General features: G+C 37.6%; 1 protein-coding gene across 29 annotated transcripts in view; it reads right to left on the minus strand.

Moving 5' to 3' along the window:
* LOC110468626 (uncharacterized) overlaps positions 1-20,021 on the minus strand; it is a 511,599-nt gene that overhangs the window by 168,615 nt on the left and 322,963 nt on the right. For 28 of the 29 annotated variants that reach the window (XM_085585862.1, XM_085585865.1, XM_085585866.1 and 25 more), the window contains one exon: positions 9,780-9,827. The gene's annotated coding sequence lies outside the window, so the exon portion shown is untranslated. Of the gene's footprint in view, positions 1-9,779; positions 9,828-15,031; positions 15,201-20,021 lie in introns of all 29 variants that reach the window. The other variant, XM_085585836.1, reaches the window with a different exon arrangement.

Raw genomic sequence — 20,021 nt, forward strand, 5'->3', positions numbered from 1 at the left:
TGAAAAGGAGGCAGTGCTGAAGCAATTTCTTCTTCCTTCTCAAATTCATAATAAATACAGTGTGGCTACTGTGCTTTTTCACTCATATTTCCATTCAGATTAATTCAGTGCCTGGAAATGGCTACAACAGCCATAGGGTCAAGCAACAGCAAAATGAAGAATTAAATGCTTTACCTTTGGAAATGACTAAAACATTAGCACCAACCTACTGGCATTTCTAATTGGTGAGATTCTCTCCTTTATTCCCTGAGTCTTCTATCTCTCCATGCAGAGCAGAGGTCAGGGAAGCAAACCACCATGTGGCTAGATGCAGTCCCAGCTTGATGGAGGGCAGGGTGGAAAGCACATCTGCTCTGCTGGCTCACCTGGCAGGCTGGGAGCACACTGAGGCCCTCCAGGCCACAGACCTAACATGCACTGCCACTACAGACCACTCGCATCCTGTGACCTGCGGAGTGCTGGTATGAGGCAGATTATATAGAAGGAACCACCACTTTTGAGTAGGAATAATCTCTACATATACTTCAAATGATAAACTTACTTTGAAGGAGGAGATGGGGGTAAAACCACAATGGGTTTGCAGAAAGTCATCTATACTCTGCATTGCTCAGAATTCAACCCTTGGCTCAGGTGGAAGGCCTGAGAGCTAAGGAAAATTTGAACCGTTCTTTCTTCCCGTAACTCAGGAGCCAGCCCTAATGACAGCTACAGCAAGGTTACTTTGCTTGTGTTCTCTACAACTGTCTAAAGATTATTGCCTTCTGAGAAGCACTGAATAGGAGCATATTCTTGGGCCATCCTTTTCTTCCCTCCAACACAGGCAGAAATGCAAAGAAACACAGAGACTCTTAGCAGATCCCCAATTGCATCAGTACCAATTGCTACAAAGGAAAGGAAAAAAAAGTCCAAGGGGAATATGGAAATATGATGGAATAATCACTTCAAGCAAGAAGTTTCCCTGGAACACCATTCATATGTGTTTGGCTCCTGTCCATATGCATAAAGTTTTACATCTTTATTAATGTTTTTATTCTAATCAATGTAATTTAGATTTTCTCACTATTCATATGAATGCCTGATCTTTTTCAACCCTCTTAAGTTCTCCGCTCCCATGATATCTTGTGCCAATGAGTTCTATATGCTAATTAAAAGTTGCATAAAATTTCCTTTGACCAGTTCTCCATCTCTTGCTTATTCATTAATTCTCTTTCCTCTCCCAAAAATTCCTCTCCATTTGAGACTTCCTTTTTTAGCAACTTTCCCCACTTTGAATTAAAAATCCAAGTCTCTCCTACAGTAGTCTTTGACTATATCTAGATTTCTTCTCTTTTAACTTTATATTTTTTCATTCTTTCTTTTTAATATAGAAAATAACCAGAACACAAGATAGTGTAAGAGATTATTCTAGTCAATTGAATTTGCTTTAGACACTGCAAACATCTCAAAAGCACATTTTAGAGGGTTTAAAGAGTCAAGCAGTAGATGCCCAGTGTTGAATCACAAAGGTTATTGGGCTCTCTCTCACACAGACATGAAACCTAATTATACTGTGGCTATTACTAAGTATAGATAGATACCTTCAGGCAATTAATGTATGACTGAGAGCTCTCCATTTGTGCCTGTCTGAAGACCTGATCTTCATCCTAAACTTGTGAAGTGTCAAGAAACTGCTTGTTTGAACTTCGGCCTGTTGACACAAATTGTCATTTTTTAAATGGGTAAAGGCTACCTCATTAATGGTTCTCACACCTGCACAGGCAGAGAACAATTTTCATATACACTACCCCTTTACACTCAGTTGGTCTTTATGTATTTCTGACTGTTATATAAAGTCACAGTAACAGAAAGCAACATTAGAGAGAACAAGAATCAGATCTTTAACATTTCATTGAGCAGGCAACAAGTAGCTTAAGGCTACCTTCTATTTTTTGTGAGTTTTCATCCAATTAAAAAAAAAAACTCCACACCAAAAAAACTTACACAAACTTTAGATATTCCTAAAATATTTTAAACACTGCACAAGAACAACAGTTTCCAGACAAGTTATTGTATACTTTTTCATTGAGAAATAGAACCTAGCTGGACCACAGAAATCTACACTCCATCCTCATGGCTGGTCTGTTCTACGGCATTTATAGCCCTAGACTGAAATACTCCCCTATCTGATTTATTTTGTCCAGCTAATAATTATGTACTACAATATTGCATTAGTATCAACTGATTGAGTCACATTTATGTGGTGAAGGTCCATCCTCTTTCATCCCCAGGCACTTAGTTCACTAGCTTTTCACTTTAGGTCTCTCAATGGTGCATAGGTTTTATTTTTGGAAGCATGCCTACTTTTAGTTAATTTCTTTGTCTGACATGTTGTTACTTCTCTCAAATATACCTCTGCAACCCTTCTTCCTCCAGGTCAGCTGTAATTTCTGTCCTATCATTTGCTACTGGATACAGAGTTACCTTTGTATTGCTGATATTCCCAACAGATGTCTTTGTCTGACCCAAGTGTTCCTCACCACCTGTTGCCTTGCTTCCAGGTTTGGTTATAAATAATCCTCCCCTTGCTGTTTTGACTATAAATAATCCCCTCTCCACCCTGTTGGGTTTTGGCATCAGCTGGTTCCAATTTAGACAAGGTAGAGCTTCCCTTTCCTTTACAAAGTTAGCATTCCCTCTCTTCATTATGTTACCCACACAGAAATGCCATCACTGCACAAACTCACAAGTAGAGAAATGTATTGGTAGGTCCCTAAATCAAGTCTTTTGCCTGTTCATCTAAGTTTTCAGTCTAGCACTTCTTACATCTCAAAGTTACAGTACCAATATGTACAAGAGACACTGGGCTGTGTTATAGTCAAGCTGACCTCTGCTTGTCTTGCTTCCCACAGGAGGCCCAACATGTCTACCTTGTGGACAAGTCCTACCGAGCACCCTCAGCTACCTACCTTGTACATGTGAGTGTGATTGTGAACCTGGGCAGGTCACAGGGCTGTGGTTCTCACCAGTCTCCGTCTGTTATAGACCACAGAGCCTCTGTATGTGCCACAGTCAGTGTCTGGACATGAAGGCAGATGGGAGTCCTTCTTAGAAACGACCCTAATATAGTTTTCCAGAGACTCCCTGAAGCAGGATATGTTGAGGATGTCTAAACTATGTGGACAGGTATCCATGATTTTGTGAGTTCTTGTGATGGCAGGTTTCTCTCAGCATAGGTGCTTTGCAGTTTTACTCAGTGAGCTGCAATTAGATCCTGACAAGCACCTGTCTGAGGTATCCAGAAACTGTTCCCCTGAAGCTCATGTATCTGGTGCTAAAGGAAAGTGGTTTCTCTTCAGCACTTCTCATATAAGACCTGACATTTTAATACATATTTTGCACATTTCAGAAGCAAAGAAATGCATTAAACTCATCTCAGTAGTTTCCTTGTGAGCTGTACTGAGGAACATGGTACCTTGGTGTACCTTTACTGTTTTGCCTTTTTAAAAAAAGATAAAGGAATGCTTTAGTCAGACTAGGGTGGCCAGTGTAAAGTTAAGAGAGAGGCAGCCAGGATTTAAGAGACTGTCTACTGGCAGTTCCTATAGGAAGAAGGGAAAGAGGAAAACCAAACAAGAAACATCCCATTCCATCTAGCCCTGCCAAAAAAACCAAAACCAAAACAAAAAAACCCACAACCAACAACAACAAAAAAGGCAAAACCCAAAACAAAACAAACAAACAAACAAAAATCCCACAACAAGAATTACAAAGAAAAAAACCCAAACAAAACCCCCAATCAAAACAAAATACCAAAAAAGTCTCCCCCCCCACAAAAAAAAAAAAAAACAAACAAAAAACGCCTATGAGAAGGAGAAGTTAAATCCAATTGAAAGAAGCACATGATTTTTTTATAATGGACTGTCTTCCATAGTTTCATAGTTTCGGCACATCACCTCTTTAGGGAGTCTATTTCACATTCCTCTTCTCAGTAGGTAGCTATACCAAGTAATAAATGCTGCTTCTCAAGGTTTTGGCTCAAGAATGTCCTACAGAGGATGAGGCAGAAAACAGGCAGCACCAGAATTTGACTTGAGAAAATATTCTGTGTTTATGGCATCCTCGGAAAAAGCAATGACTGCAGCAGTAGTAGTAGGCCACCTGCAGCATGATAAGCAGTAATTAAAGAGAAAAGAAAATGCTGACTGATTTTCTCAAAGACATTACAGACTTGACTGGAGCCAGAAAAAAAGTGGTGGATTTGCTGGGGCGTCTTTCACACATCTTCAGTAAAAAAATTAGAGTAAAAGCAGAGATTAAGAAGTGTGGAAAAGAGCTAGTGAGAGAAAGCATAGTAAAATCTTAAGAAGATACAGATGTCGGTATGGATTTAATGGTATTATGCCATTTTACATGTAGGGAAGACCTGTATGTGTGCCATGTATTATCCAACCTAGACAGAGGCATGACGTGATGGGGTTAATGTGGAGACTGCCAAATGGGGTAGTGATGTCCCTCCATGCAACTGGAGGCACTAATGCAGCATAGCTGGAGTAACTGTGTGACCTTAAAGGCTGTAGGTACAAGCCGTGCCTGCAAAACCCGTGAGAACTTTTCCTGCTATGATTATAGACTTTACTAAGTTAGACTCTCACAGAGTTATATAACCCTATGTGGTAGTTAATGAAGTGCTGGATGTAAGAAAAATAACTGCAATGTTATTTTGCCCCTGGTATGCTTTGCCTTATAAGGAATAAACCTAGAGCTGATTCACTTGTGTTTTGTGATCTCTATCATGCTGCAAAAATAATACTTAGCAGTTTATAGCACTTCTCACTTATAAAAAGTGCTTTATAAACATTATCTAATTATTAATCTTCACAACAGTCCTGTGATACAGATATACAGGTCAATTTAATGTTCTCTTTTAATAAACTACTAGTACTTTAGCAAATTGAAAACTGTAGAGCACATTAAATTCACTTAAGAGAAACAAAAGTTAGTGAACAAATCACAACCCTCCCTACAACATTCTAGGCAACAGCAAACTGCCAGTGGTCACCACCTCAGAGGTCCACAGAGAACATTCCATATAGAAAATATTTCAGTTATCTAGTTGAGACTCATTCTTTTTCTGGTGATAACATGAATAACATGAAAGCAGAGAGACTCTACCAAAACAACTGAAGTTCCTTGATCAAGACCACAACATACTAAATTCTACACAAGTAAAACACAGTACTCCTTACCCTACAATGTTGGAGATCTAGGTATAACACTGAGGGGTAGGAGATAGGGAATGGGAGGAAATCAGTACAGTTAAAAAGCAATCATCCCTGCTCACACTGCATCTGTCTACAGACACATGTACAGAGCCACTCTACACCAGTATGCTTCTTATCTCATTAATAGCCAGTAGCTCTCTCTGGTGATACATCTCAAACTTTAGTGTTTATGATCAAAGACAGACCAAGAGTTTGGCATTTGGTTAAACACTCGTGCAGCCAGTCCCATACTATATACTGTGAAGAAAATTAACTCTACCCCAGCTAAAACCAGTACATTTACATAATTGCAAACTGAGTTTTCCACAACATCACTGTTTTACACAATGCGTGGCATGGACTTGTCTGTGGGATAAATCAATGCAGGGCAGAAGGCTGCCGTCCAAGGATGAGATGGGCTGCCCCATGCATTGCTGACATTCAGAGTTATGTAATGAGTGAGAAAGGTAGGGGGAAAAAAAGAAAAAGAGACAATTTCCTACTTCAGGTAGTTATAAAGTTTCCTCAAATAGTTTGGAGTCTACATCTGTTTTTTTAATATTACATTCTATGAGATATAGGACAAGTTTCCTAAAGCCAAGCTTTTCACTCAAGGTCATCTATTAAGTGTATGTTCCTCATATGCTCCATACCAAGCTTGAAACCTGGGGTCTGCCTTGCTTAAAGTGCTGATCACTCATAAATGCAGCTGAAATTAAAGGGGGCTGTGCTTTCAGCTTACTACCCAATGTTACATGTTGTGAAAAAGATCGGAGCAGGATGTCTCAAACTGGACTGCCAAATTATTAGGTGCTTTCAACTTTGATTTACTCTGCCCCAGTCTCCATCTATCAAATGAGTACAATAATCCTTCCTCATTTCATGGGGGTGTTGTGAAAATAACTTCATTAATGGTTTTTGGAGCACTATAGTGTTGAGTGCTATGCAGAAACCTAGGAAGAAATTAATAGATCTGTCTCTGGAGCAAGTTCTAAAAAGCATGCAATAAAAAGGGCCTGAAGGCACACACTTAATTGAAGAAAAAAAAATAAAATATTGGGTTTTATTTACTTGAAGAAAATATTTGAACTGCTCAATGAGTGATTGCTGTACTTGCATTATCCAGCAGATTTCATCCTGATTTTAACTTAACTCTCAACTCATAATCTCAGTTTTTATTTGTAAATTACCATGTTTCTAAAAATTTGGATCTATTTAGCTCTCCACAAATACCATAGCATGGACTTCTACTAATAAGCCTGTGATTCAATAGCATCACTAGGAATATTTAGAGTCACTCTACAGATCTTACTTATTTAAGCTCATGAAATAAGGCAACAATAGCCTCTTTCTCAACAGGAACTAGTACTTCAAGGAAAGAAGATCACACTTTGGCAATAGATTTTGATGGTATACTGAAATAGCAAAAGAAAGGTGAAATTCAGGGGAGAAAAAGTGCTCAGAATTTTACACAGAACAATACATATTCATTTCCTTTCCAAAAAAACCCAAACCATTTTAACATAGTCTTTCCAAATGTTTTGCCCCAGGAGGAAGCCTGATGTGGAAGTTATCAACCCAAATATTTAAAGTTTGTGAATAAATTAATTTTAAAAATCCTGTTTACCATAATTTATAAGTGATAATTTTCAGTTAATCATAATGACAGTCAATATTTTCTGCCCTACTTAGAATACACATGCTCACACTATTTTCTGCACAGTGTTTTGCTTGCTGTGCAAGCATCTCTCCTTGCACATCTTCAGTACTGAAGGGGTTTTACTATTTATTATTTTTGTTATACACCCTCTATCTGTTTCCAGGGAAGAATATTCTTCTAGGGAAGAATATTATTCCTTAACTTCCCTTAAATAATATAGAGATGATTAATCACTGTGGCACCCAGGAAAGACATGTCAGGTAAAGTAAACATTCTGAAAAGAATGAACCCTTGAGCTATCCCTGCCAAATACTCTTACCTGGAACTGTCATAATGATTGTGGTGCAACCAAAGAAGGAGCCTTTGATGACTGAGGAGTTATCTCAATAAAACTGCTGCGTGATTAGAAAAAAGCCTACTGCCAGTTAGTCTAAAGCAGTGCCATTTAATAAAAATTATAAAACCAGGGCTGCTGGTCTTAACTATAATAGTGAGGCTATCAAATGCATTTCTAAAAATGTGAGTGAAAAAAAACTATAGTCTGCTTTACTTCCACTTGTTCAATTTGTTTAAAAAGTACAAATGCAGTGGCTGGGTTTTGGCTGAACATTAGGCTAGTATGGTTTATAAGGGGCTGGAGTTAAAACTAGAACTGCAGCTCCCCCAGCACCAACACAGAATAAAGGACATCCAGTGCCCTGCATCCCTTCTACATCCTGACTTTATAAAACAAGTGTGTGGAACAGTGTTTTATGTTTAAGATTCCCAGGGGTGAAAAAAAATCCTGAATATTATTATGTTACTTGCAATATGAAAGAGGATGCAACCTTTTTAGGTTTTAGGTGTGCTGAAACAATCTGGTTTAGGTGTGCTATGGCAGAAACCACTTGTTCTTTGAAATTTTTAAGAACAGTTCTTATTTGTATATCAAGCCCAGCTTCTTACATCTCCTTCCTACTCTAGTGCTGGCTACTCAATCTAAAAAGCAATCTCTCCAGATTTTAAAGTAATGTTTGCAGTGTCCTCTCAATACTTCCACTTTTTCTCCCTAGCTATCTTACTTTATGTGCTTCTCCTGTATTTTGATACCAAATCCAGTTGTCTGAGTAACAATTCTAATGCCCTGAAACTGTCATGCAACAGGTAAGGATCAAAAGAGGACCTTGTCTGAATTAATAGAAGTGTGAAGCCTAACAAATTAAATATACCGGCATGCAGCCTGTGACAGCATTTAGGAGGCCAACACCCCATCTTCCCCAGAGTCCCCATAGATCTGGGGGATTCACATTGTATACGCAGCCCATAGGCAAATTAGAGAGCACAGAGGCAGTTTCAGGGGCAGCAAATGCCCACAGATCTCCTAACTGACAAACAGCCTTCCATCCTGAACTTCTTCTGTCAAAACTGAACTACATCCTGTCACCAACAGATCACTGGTAGAGAACAAAAGAACTCAAAGCAAAATATGTGGGTTAGAAGAGAGCTCACTTTAACTGGCTACAAAACTAAATTTACAGCAGTTGAATTTACACAGAGCCCCCTCACAGCCTGTCCACAATACCACAGTACAATTAAATACAATACTTCAGAAAAGTAACTGATGTCCCAGTAGTAGTATTAAAATTCCTACTTTCTCAGGGCAAAGTAAAAATACACAAACCAACAAACAGAAAAGGGCCACTCAAAATAGGTAAATTCTTTTTCCTCCTTCCACAATTCCTTACAATAGTTCTTCATCCACAGCTCCTTGTTATCAGGCGGTTGATATTTTCCTTTTCCTGATGTAGTCTCATATACTTTGTGGTATAGACAGCAATGCTTTGTTTGGTCTTCACAGGCATCTGGAATATAGGCCTACAGAATGCAGCTGGGAGCTGCATATGCACAAATGCCTGTGCTGGAGCTGAAAAGGGCAAATGCACTTCAAAGGAGCGCCAGAGTGAGATATTGGTTGGACAAGAAGGATGCTGTGAGGAATGGTAAAAGATAATGGGAGCTGTGGTTTGAATGTGACACTTATGAGAGGATTAACACAAATAATTATGCCTAGTTAGCAACAGTGTCCTCCCAGGTGGTCTGTAACTAACCAATATTAATAAAAGCTCCTTGGAGCAGAGTCCAGTATGAATTTTCAGTAATTTACCCTGATATGAAAATATTTCTAATAGGATAATATGCTCCTGCCAAGAATCAGAATCAAGAGGAAAATATCTCAGGCCATATTTGTCATCAACTCACTTTTGTTGCCTCACATAAACTCAAACTTGTGATCAGATACTTCTTCACAGAACCACCTCTGAAGTACACAATCCAGTAATATACTTCAGAAATATAGCTTATATTACACAGTAAAGAGAAATGCAATCTCTTTACTTTTCAGCAATTTGTCTCATTATTCTCAAACTGGAGTAACAACCCCTTAAAATAATAGAATAAATCCACCCCTTTATTTGTTCTAAAGGTAGAGGAAGAAAACATTTTTCACACTCCTCTATGGCAGGAGATAGCTGACTGGAGATTGTAGGGGGATACATATCCACAGAAGAGAGAAGGGAATTCACACACAAAACTGTAGCTGAGGAAACAACAGCTTGAACTCCATCTGGTATGTGAGAATGACTTGCAGACCTGGAAGCTTGTGTTTCAATGAAGAGATTCAAGAAAGATAATAGATAAATAGAAAAATACCTCATTTCTAATACACTTTTATGTCTTGGAAGTGGTCTGTCAACATTAGAATGACTTACAGTTATGCTGTATTCTGCAAATCTGTATTTCTCATTTTTTTAGAGCACAACCTACATCATGCTTTCCTGATCTGCAATTTCATTTCAATAAATACTGTCAAAAAACTTCATATAATCAGTTGTGTCACTTACCTATGGTGTAAATATGCTTTGTGTCAGATTACCTCCTGTTCAAGAACTCTAGAAAAAAACCCACACAAAGCGGATAGTTAGTAATTAAACTTATGTAAATCATATCTTTTCCACCCAAGTACCCATAAAACCCTCTAGTATCATCCTCCTGGCAGGATTCAAGAATAGCAAGGACACATCTATAATGAAAAGTGAAAGGCTGAGCATCCTGAAATCTATTTCATATTTGATAATTGGCACCTTTCTTCCATTTAGAGATTTCATATTATGCAAATGCTTATATATTGTGAGTCAATGAAGTATAGAAAGATAAGCTTCAAGTACATTATGGACAATCAGCACAAAGAGCTCAGGATGCCTGGGTCTCCCGGAGCCTTTGGAAACAATCAAGGTTCATGGTGTTTAGCCATTGCCTCAAGGGAAATACACATAGTTTCAGTGAGATAATGCACACGAAGTGACATGAGTTTTTGTAGCAAACGTATGACCTGCAAAGGCCTGTCCTTCATAAACCAGCTTTCCATAGTATGGTTATCAAATCCAGATTATACACTTTACAGACCCCTAATGCACCCACATTTCAGACCCTGAAATAGAAAACCTGATTCTTACACAAGAGTGTAAGAATTCGTTTATCAATCAAGTCCAAAGAAGGTTCAATAAAGGTCCAACTACGAAAGGCAGAACACTATTTCTTGAAAATTCTGAAGCCCTGGAAGACAGAGATGGTTCAGCAAAGGGCAACTTTAGCTGGTCTCAAACACAGTCTAAGGTAGAAGAGAGGGGGAGGGAGAGAGAGAAAGAGAGAGCCAATCTCTTCTAAAGAGGTGCACCAGTGACAGGATGGGAAATAAATAATCGACACTAAGAAGGATTACAATTAAATATTGTTAAAGCGGGAAAAAAATCATTAGGACAGTGAAAAACTAACATGTAGGGCAGAGATACTGTGCAATCCCTGCCACTGGAGAGGTTCAAAACTTAACAGGACCAGTGCTGAGGAACCTGATCCAAGCTGGCCTTGCTCTGACCTGAGAGACTTAATTGTTGCTGACTTGCCTGAGGGCTCATAGCCTTCACCTGACACCAGGGTGGAGAGGAGCAAGCTTCCCCCTGTGATCAGAAGAGACTGAAATCTCCTCTACCATCAAGCAAGTGCAAATTTTAAGCTGAAAGAACCTTGAACTTTTGTTTTGTGTATCAAAATTAATGGCGGTTCAAAGTATGTTAATGAATAATCAAATAATTGGTAACTTTTCTGCAGAGAAAGCCCAGACTTCCAGCAGGCAAACTGCCCCATCATAATGGCACCTTCCACCTGAAAACCACTATGAAACAAACAAGTCATGTGCTATTTCATAGATGTATTAAACTACTTCCTGTTGTGGCTTCCTTAAAACTCAGTAAAAAGTGAGATTTGGTACATAATAGAGACAAACACTCTCCTATGTCTATCTGATTTCCAAACAAAAGCCCACTGTGGAGAAGGAGGGAGGCAGTTTAAGTTCATAGTAAATATGGCTCTACTGTTGAAATTCTGGAAACATCACATCATCTCAAATTCATTAAATCAACTTTCAGTTCCTAAATGTTCATGACAGATTGCCATACAGGTGGCTTGGATTACCCATTCTTTGTAAGAAAGGGAAAGCTTAGCTAATATTTCCCCAGAAAATCTGAGGGCAGCCTTTGTGAAATACTTAGTGTTACTCAAGAAGGAAATGAACACAACTTTTGAAGAGGTGCAACACTGAGGCACACACTGTTGAAAAAGTGACTTGTCTGTAGTCTTACAGGCTGAAATAAGAGCCTGTTCACACTTCAACCTGTGGTATCAGAGGGCTAGGTACCAGTAGGAATCCAGTCAGCATAATAATGCTGAAGAGAACATATTGTCTTATATAGGCTTTATATTTGCTTCCACAAACAGCTCCAGAGACTGTTAAACACAGAAATCAAACTGAAATGATCTGAATAGAGTGAACTTAATAGCAGATTGAAATTTGTACAAAAGTTTTGAATTCAAGATTATGGTGAATAAAACACTAGAGTGGATTGCAGGAGAGACAACACAGAAATGAAATTAAACTAAAGGTTTATGAAGCATCTCTCTTTCTCATTGTTCATTTCTTTTGCTACCTGACCTTCAAGTTGCGGAGTTTCAGAAACCAGCATTCCACATAATCCATGTTTAAAAATTACTCCTACAGACTATTCTCATTTTAAATAGGAGTTTGTGCTTTATTGATTTTTTTTTTGTTGTTGTTGTTTTTTTTTTTTTAGCTGTGCCTTCTCTGAAGTGCCCACCAAAGTACCAGATGAACCATGCCAGTCTTGGTTTTCAGTACATCTCCTTTCTTCATCTTCCTTGAGTCTTATATAAATTTTCCTGGCTGGAACTGTAGGTAGCCTACATAATGGGATATATTTTTCCCATACATCTTAGAATCTTAAAATTTATAACATGAAATTCAAACCAACATAAATTAGTAATTCAATCCCTATATTCCAATTTAATGAACCAGAGGTTACATTACTTTATTGTTTTGTGCCAGTGGACCAATCATTTGGTTTACAGATGGAATGTAGTTCTTTGTTAATAAATAAATGCACAAAAATAAAGGTATCCTCAATGCAATTATGCTGATATCCCTCAGGAACCAGAATGCAATTATTTAAAATAGCATTTTCTTAGATTACTCTCAAGAAAATAAGGAAAGAAATATGAAATTTGTGTCCTTTTAACTTAAACTCATTTTAAGAGCATCAACAGTGATGCAGATAGTCCCCAGTGGCAACTGAGAAGCACTTAGCCAGAAAATTGTTATTGGATTACAGTTCTGGCTTCATAAAATGTGGCTAAGGATCATTTTAGACATCCATGGAATGACCCATTGTCATAACTGGTATGACAAACAAGTGACAAAGTTATTCTACTCAGCTATTTTGAGGATTTTCCTGATCACAACAGTAACTTGGGGCTGTATCAGCCTGCACAGTTTTGATTCAATTATAAAAATAACTCACAATAAGAATAATTGTAGCATAAATAATTGAATCTCTCTGGAGGAAAAGAAAAATCCCCACAAACATGTGCATATACTTTCAAGTGTTCCTGATGTATAAAGAATTGTGAAGTGATAAGGTGATCAGAAGTCAATTCCAATTGAGAATTATCTTTCAAACTAACTGGTCTTTATTAAAACAAACAAGATGAAAAGGGCACCAAAGGACACTGCATGATTGCTAACAATTCGCAAACTGAAACCTATTAGATACCATTAAGGTTCATACGATCTTTTTCATTTCATTTTACAGTCTTTTTCAAACAGATGATTTTCTGGATGAGAATCCTGCCTCCCATATTTTAATCTGCTGATACGCCCCCACCACTAATGTGACCATATAGCAGATGCACATGTGCATACTTAAATACAGTCAAACAAGAAATAAAACTCTTCACTTTCACATTTGAGGTCACCAGTGGCCACTGGCAACACAGTAAAAATCAGAACCTTAATCAAAAACCTAACATGGGATTTAATTTCCTCATGTTAGGTCTTTGTAATTTTTCTTCCCTGCCCGTTACACAGTATGTCTTTGTTCATGTAATATAATTACATAATTAACATCCTTAGCACCTATTTCATCCCTTGTTAATTTTGCTAAATATTAAAACAGACATGCTCAAGGAAATAAACTTGGTAAGTGAAGAAGCATAAACAATTTAAAAGGAAAGAAATAAATCTATTCCTATCCTGATAATTGGTATGTATAACTGAGCACTACTAAGTGCTTGTAATCCACATGATAGCCTTCTGACTAGAAGGTGCACATGCAAGAGCTGCTTTTGCTGGAATGACAGAGATCACCTTGAAGTGTGGGTACAAGAAAGTCTTGGTTTTTTCTGTAAGTAGTGTTGAGGCTTGTAGCACCAAAGGTAGGAGTGGCAGTGGATAAACCACACTGGTCTCATAACACCATTGGTTCTCAAATATTTTTTCTAAAAATCAAAAGGATTGGGGTGGGTGGGTGGAGAGAGGGAGATAAACTTGTCAGCTAAAAGCCCTTAAGATTTTTGTATTTTATCCCACAGTCCAAATTCACATTTAGCTCCCATTCCTCTATGACAATCATCGTAATTCAATTGAAGATATGAGTTTGAAGATTAGGAGCCAGCAAAGGGTTCCTCCTTCACACCTTTGCCATGAAAGAAGAGAGCAAGTAGCAGAAAGTGTTTAGTAATCAAAGAATTGGTAAATTTCCCAAAGTTTTAATTGATTCATCTTTGGCAAATAAATTGGCAATTTTATTTCTTCCTCCACACTGTCCAAAAAGTAATTCTGTCCATCCTTGTGAAAAAAGGAGAATTTCAGATGGGTCCCATTTAGTGGGGTGGCAGAGACCAGATCTTTGTTCATCCTAACATACAGATGTTCACGTACAAGACCAGATTTTAAAACTGTTACTTGCAAAAAAAATTAGTTTGTTTCCTGAATGATACCAACAGGTCATGGAGGGTGGTGTTATTAAATGAAATCAAGAGGATCACTAACTGTTGTTTGCATCACAGATATACTTTTAAACTTACTGCTTCCATAGAGGATACTGTCTCTCTATGCAGATGCATAATATCATTTGTTCCAGCAGCTTATAAACAGAACTCGAAAGTCCTTCTCATTAAGAGTTAGCATTGAACTTGTTTTGTGACATTCACTAGCTACTACAATCCTGAATTATACCAAGCTTTGTCCCCCAGTATACAGTGATGACCTGCTTATCCCTAGACTTCTGTTTAACTATCCAAAAGTGTTCAAGAAAGCGGAGAGTCCAGTTTGAGCCCTGCTGATGTCTCAGCAATTTCTCCTTCCAGCACATACTATTTCAACAGCCAGTGATCACAGGAGTTAAAGTGCACACAAGCAGCTGAATAAGATGCAATTCTTATTCTTATGATGAATATCAGGGTCAGAGGTGAGTGCCAGATAACACATAGCAGATGTGGAGGGAGTAGAAGGAATTCTGTTTACTTTGGGTGACCACCTACGTTTCAAGGGAGGTGCGGGGAAGCTAAAACTGCAAGATAAAGACTGTTTAAAGGATGGCATTGTACAATATTTTGCAGGACAAAAGTATACACTTGAGTATAAGCACAAACTATTGTTGAAATGTAAGACAGTGTGGCTCAAATTAACCACCTATGGAATGTGACTCTTCATTAAATAAATAAGAGAAATATTTTGAAAACATACCTCATACCATATTATTACTTCAGTTGATATTTAAAAGTTCAATTTCTCTTTGTGTTGCCTGTATTTCTTTTCATTTCAGATTTTTTTTCAAATATTAGAAGCAATGCAGCCTTACAAAGGGAAAATGGCGAAAGTCTGATCTCAGCCTGAGGGTAGTTCCAGGTAGCCACTGAGAAGACAGCAAAATGCAGATGACAGCACATTTACAATCTTTCATTATGGGACAAGAAAGTTAGTGCTAGCTGCTTGGGCTTAGATCATCAGTCCAGACTGTGCAGAAGGGACATGAAATTTCTCCAAACAGACAGGAGGTGATTCTCACAAAGATGATGCATGGAGCTGGAGATCTACAAAAATTCTTCAAGTTGGTTAAACTATAAGCAGCCATTTAGCTGCTCATCTTTTCACAGCCCATGGGGAGGGATGAGGAAGCTTTCAGCTCAGTACCATCAGCTGTTAACTTCCAAGCAGCAAGGAGGCAGCTACTGGGAGAGAGAGGTGAGAATACTGATCACTTCAGTTATACCAATGAGTTTACAGTACAGTCAATGACCTTTTTTTCCCCTGCTCCCTCTTCCTCTCCCAAAGAAATAATGAAAATCATTAAGCATCTTGATGTTTTCCATATGGATGCTTCTACAAGTTATAAGGTTGAAGTGGACCAGTTAGGAGAACTTAAAATCATCAGAAAATACTGGAAATTAGAAAGGGGGCAGGGAAAGTGGCATTTTTATAAAAGGAAAAAAAACACAAAACCAAAATCCCCCCAAAAAAACAAACCAAAAAACCAAAAACAAACACAAAAAAAAACCCCAAACCCGACCCTCAAACTAAATTTTCCAGGGTCAAATTACATTTTCCAACATTCTACTGGCATCCATTTCCTAGACTACTGCAAGCCTTTGTGAAGGTTGTCTCAATAAAGTCTCAGCAAACGAACGGATAGGTTTGGTTGAAAATCTTGCCTCAAATCATTATAATATTTTTAAATAGGCCTAATAGTTACATTCATATAATATGATCCAGTCAGTTCTCAAAATGTAATAAATGGGAATGTCATTGTAATTTTTAACTAGTACTTATAGAAAAACTAATAGACTAGTCATCAATAGAAGAACAGATCTCAGAAACCAGTTCAATCCAAGGCAGGAAAAACAAATTCAAGTAATTCCATCACACACATGTCCACCAGTTAGCCTGATAACTTTTTTAATTAGTTGTTACATTTATTTCTTTATAAGCTTTGGTCTGGGTGTTGAGAATTCAATCTGGTTTTTTACAAATTAAGTACACAGCAGGGAGGTAAGTTTGGCAAATGGCCTCTGAACTACTCTGAACTCTGAAGACACAGTAGTACAACATTTTAAAGGATATACATGGCCTCATTTAGAAGATGGATTGAAGTGGAATATGGAGAGCAATTTAAGTAAAAAATCCAATAGTTTTCAGTTTTAAGCCTTCTATGCAATGTACATCTCTTTTCAGGTAACATCAAAGATAATTCTAAAAGATCCCAAGTCTTTAAAGCTGAAATGTATTTGCAGCATGAAGCAGTAATTCTTTTTCAAAATCAAAACAATCTGCAGAAAGAATTCTGATATTGCTAAAGTTTGGCTGAAACAAATGAGCAAAATGATAATTATTTCTTAGAAGGTGTAAGGGAATATACCCCTTCACGTTAACTTTTGGTCTACTGCCACACTTCCACTTTGGCGACCAAAGGAATGATGTGGGGACCATATAAAGTCATGAGGGTTAAAGTAAATATTCTTTATCTTTGACAGATGGCTAATTCATGGTCATTATTACTAAATTAAATTGCTCAATAATTTAGATATGATGAACATGTGTGTTGGAATATATGCCCGTGCACTTTTCTGGGAATCCCAAAATGCAATACTTCTTCCATGCTTTCACCATACATCCTTGAGTGTGACAGTTTGAAACAAATGTAAGCTTTCTGAGCACTTCAACTCCCTCCTGTCACCCTTGCTACATTAGAGGGGGATTCTAGAGAGTTACTGTGTCTCCAGACCCAGAATGGATGAATGGCCTTGGCTAAAACAACTATTTTCTTAGTATGTGTAATGTAAGTCTAGTATTTTTTTTTTAGGCCTAACTTTTCCAGTTCTGTGGTGCAAGTATTACCGCTTAAGCAATCACAGGAAACTAACTTGCAGACAAGGTCACAGTTTGACTGGCAGTGAGTGCTAGTAGGTTTGCTTAAAGGTTGTCTGCAATGGCTTTAAAACAGACCCTATCTAACTTAACATTTATATAAATGGTGAGCTGTGCACCCACATCCACCACACAAATAAAGATCCCCAGTGAGGCCACTCTAAAAAACTGCCATTATCTCTCCATTACCATCACCTATTACAAACCCAGTCCATTTTATGTGGTGACAGGCACAGACATATTTTGGCAAATGTTTCTTAAAAAATAACAATTAAAAAACGAATTCCTTTTACCTTCCTTGAGTTGATACAGGAAACTGAACTTCTCCCCTTCTCTGTTCCCACTGACATTTCTAAACTGGCTAGCACAAGAAAGCACCACAAAACACCTCCACAGTTCACTCACTGAAGTTGAAAGTCTTCCACTGACTTCAAAGGCATTTGGATCAGGCCCAAAGTCAGCATCCTAACATGTGAGCACAGACTACCAAGGCACAGCACTGGCTGGAATCTGTGCTATTTATATTGCTGAAGCAGTGCAGGACGCTTACAGAACTTCAGGTCTCCAAAAGCATGTGCTATTGTTTCATTGTTAGTTTGCAGAATATTTTGTGAAGTGCCACCAATTCCTGTGCTGATACAGGTTAATTTACAGGTTTCTTATCTGAACCACAAAATACAGGTATCACACACTGGCTTTGACATCCTATGTGGACAAGTTTTCTCTTCCCTCCCTGTCCAGAAATTTAATTGTATTCATGCCTCTCTGTAAAGCCCTGAGATGTCATATTTTTAGTTAGAATATGAACCTTCTAGAGCAGAAACCTTGCCTTTACTTGTTAGTAATTCACTTGGTACACTATTGGCATTACATAAAATCAAAGAATTTAAACAATAGTAAGTAGGAAAAGCCTCTGTGCTATTTTTCCACCACAGCCATCAATCTTACTCAGAGTGCTTTGTGACAAAAAACTCTAGGCAAACATTTGCAAACTAAATCTTACCCTTAAGTTTGCAAAGCATCTCAGGCCAGAGAGGCAACTGAATCTAACCTTCAGTATACTCAGGGTAAGTGAATCCTTTAAACCAGTTCAGGTAAAATATTCACAGTGTCTCTTTCAAAGACCTGCATTAGCACCTGAATCAACATCATCTCATTTGTATGCCTTTCACACCATTTTAAACTACAGGTGCTTCAAACCATAGCCACAGTGGACCTAAGAGATGCTAAGATGTCTCAGCTAAAGCTAAGGAGAGTTAAAGAACAAGATATCTCATAGGTCTTTCTCAACATCTCATACAAGCTAGCCTTTGGCAATCAACTGCTCTGACGTATGGTGGTGTTTAACTGTCTCTCATTTTCTTGCTCTCTAATTGAGTTTGTAAACTCTGCTTATAAGAAATTTGTGGAATTGAAGTAAAATCAAGGAAAGAGTTCCATACTCTCAACAGTCTGGTGCCATATGGGGCATCATACAGTGCTGAAGGTAAGCAAACTGAAAGAGAAAATGTGCAAATTCCTCTTGCCGTTTGCATCCAAACAAAAAACTTCTGGTAAGCAATCAAATTATTTTAAGTTACAAAAGTGCAACAGAATATCACATCTCATCTCTTCTTCTCAAAAGATAAAGCTTTCTTTTGTCTCTAATTAAAAAGATTAATAAAGTAAAAGAACACATCAGGTTTGCATCAATCATTGCCCATGTGGTTCTTATTACTGTAATTAAAAGTTATCTCTTCAAAATTGTTGGATGAAAGTGCCATGATCTGCAATTGAAAACACATTGAAGGGAGTTATCCCCCTTACTTGACTATTTTAAGACAGTCAAATTTAAGAACAGTGTGAAGGTAATATTCAAAATAGTCCTTAAAGGAAATTTGCCAATAAAAGTATCCTGTGAACCCTCTATTGAAGAATGTGAATAATGTTAAGGCCTTTGTTAAAAAAAATAATTGAAAGAATGAAGATTTTTCTAAAATAAGTTATTTAAAACTTAGACAATGTAATTCAAGTTTTTATCTTCAGGGCTCTTTAGGTCCTGTATATATTAGGACTGCTCATTTCCCCTAGGGTTGAATCTTTTAATATGTTTAGATTCTTACACTGAGTGGGCCAAATTTCAAATAATCCTGAACAAACCTGATTCTTTTGCTGACATGTCACCCCATATTTCACATAAAATAATGCTCAATTTTGACACCCAGCTTGCACAATATATGGGATTTGGAAAATGGGTGATCTAAACAGATTTTTTTGCATATGCAGGACTGTAAACTTACAAATCTGTTAAACAGAAATGTACAGCAAATAGAATGTATAATTTAATTACAGTATCTTTCATTCAAACATTAGTGTACCACAGTTTTAACATCAAGCTAATTACATCAAAGCTAGTAGCATGCTTAAAACCAATGCTTTATAAAGCTTTCTTTGTGTAATGCAACTTAAAAGGGTTTTTGCCCCACTCTCTTTTTTATCTTCACTGAATGCAAGATTTACATTTTGGCATAGTAGACAGTGACTTCATGGAGCTCTTTTCAAAACTGTTCACGGTGTAAAACCACTCACAACTTTTGAGAAAGGTTTACTGGATACCATTAAAAATATGTAATGAGCAGAAAGATATCTCCTGTAACATAAAGAAGAAGATTAAGATTGTTAGTTTATAAATCATAGGAAAACACCAAGGGGTGTTAAAGAAGAACTTGTTTGGGTTTTGTTGTGAAAAAGAAAAAAAATCCTGACATCTTTATTTACATTTGAACTCTGCTACCCATTTCCTTCTGCAGCTTGTGAAGTCCAGTAGTCTCTT

This window comes from Lonchura striata, chromosome 8 (assembly GCF_050655825.1).
Source record: "Lonchura striata isolate lonStrDom1 chromosome 8, ASM5065582v1, whole genome shotgun sequence".
Classification (NCBI taxonomy): Eukaryota; Metazoa; Chordata; class Aves; order Passeriformes; family Estrildidae; genus Lonchura; species Lonchura striata.